The following is a 1,725-nucleotide window of genomic DNA, read 5'->3' on the forward strand; positions in this document are numbered from 1 at the left end:
GGGGTTTCACCATTTTGGCCAGGCTCGTCTCGAACTTCTGACCTCAGGTGATCTGCTCGCCTCGACCTCCCAAAGTTCTGGGATTACAGACGTCAGACATCACATCACGCCTAGCCATATATATTTTCCTTTAAAAGAGACCTTTCCGGCTGGGCACAGTGGCTTAACCCCATAATCCTAGCACTTTGGGAGGCCAAGGTGGGGCAGATCACCTGAGGTCAGGAGTTCGAGACCAGCCTGGCCAACATGGCGAAACCCCATACTAAAAATACAAAAAATTCACTCCGGAATCTGCGAACCCTAGTTGGTGCTGCATCCCCAGCCCGTAGCCATGGCCGCCTACAAAGTGGTGCTGATCCGGCATGGCGAGAGCGCGTGGAACCTGGAGAACCGCTTCTGCGGCTGGTACAAGGCCGACCTGAGCCTGGCGCCACGAGGAGGTGAAGCACCCAGGCAGGCGCTGCGAGATGCTGGCTATGAGTTTGACATCTGCTTCGCCTCAGTGCAGAAGAGAGCGATCCAGACACTCTGGACAGTGCTTGATGCCATGGATCAGATAGGGCTGCCAGCAGTGAGGCCTTGGCGCCTCAGTGAGCGGCACTATTTGTTACAAAGCATGGTGAGGCCCAGGTCAAGACCTGGAGGCGCTCCTGTGATGTCCCACCACCTCCAGTGGAGCGTAACCATCCTTTCTACAGCTACATCAGCAAGGATCGCAGGTGTGCAGACCTCACAGAAGATCAGCCACCCTCCTATGAGGGTGTGAAGGACACTATTGCCAGAGCTCTGCCATTTTGGAAGGAAGAAATAGTTCCCCAGATCCAGGAGGGGAAATGGGCACTGATTGCTGCCCGTGGCAACAGCGTCCGGGGCACTGCCAAGCATCTGGAGGGTCTCTCTGAAGAGGCTATCACGCAGCTGAACCTGCCGACTGCTATTCCCCTTGCCTGAGAATTGGACAAGAACCTGAAACCCAGCAAGTTCGTGCAGTTCCTGGGGGATGAAGAGACTGTGCGTAAAACCATGGACGCTGTGGCTGGCCAGGGCAAGACCAAGAAGTGAAGGCCAGCAGGCAGGCTACTGTCCCCAGGAGCACCCTCCCTGCCGGTCACGTCCCTCCGCCCCTCCCTCCTGCACGCGTCACACTGACCACATCTGTAAGCATCTTGAGTTGTAGTTGCAGATGGGGGCCAGTGACTCCCACTTTCATTTCAGCCATTTTTGTCTCCTGCACCCACCCGCTTCATACATTCTAGTCAGAATAGCACTTCCGGTGCACGGGTTCTCAGTCCAAGCTGTGGGAAATCTCCCCTTATCCAAGAGAGTTCAAAGGTAGTGATTTGGACTTTTCAAGTGCCTTGTTTACTAAGGACTTGTGGGGAGGAATCATGCTAAGCCATGACCAATGAGAGAAGCTAGAGAGCCTGTGTGCCCCCAGGAGCCAGTCCTGTGCTCTTCTGCGTTGGGCCACGGCCTGGGGGCTCTGGTCATTCCCGGGGAAGATGAGTGTAACCTGCATGGTGATGTGACAACTGCTTCCTCCCTCACCCCAGAGGAGCTGGCTCTAGAAGGTTGGGATGAATCCTGAATTTAGTTTAGGTGTTACATTTAATATTATATAAAAAAAGAAAGTATAGCATATGTAAATAATACAAAACAATAACCCTTCTGGGGTTTCTCATGACAGCTGAAATAGTCCCACTGTGTGGTCATCAGAAAATAGGC

The 1,725-nt window shown here is 53.5% G+C and overlaps 1 pseudogene; it reads left to right on the plus strand.

Moving 5' to 3' along the window:
* The first annotated feature begins 331 nt into the window (after positions 1 to 331).
* Positions 332 to 1,062, plus strand: LOC105729876 (phosphoglycerate mutase 1-like; annotated as a pseudogene).
* The last annotated feature ends 663 nt before the right edge of the window (positions 1,063 to 1,725 follow it).

Source organism: Aotus nancymaae, unplaced genomic scaffold, assembly GCF_030222135.1.
Source record: "Aotus nancymaae isolate 86718 unplaced genomic scaffold, 86718_ANA_hifiasm-v0.15.2.pri h1tg000067l, whole genome shotgun sequence".
Taxonomy (NCBI): Eukaryota; Metazoa; Chordata; class Mammalia; order Primates; family Aotidae; genus Aotus; species Aotus nancymaae.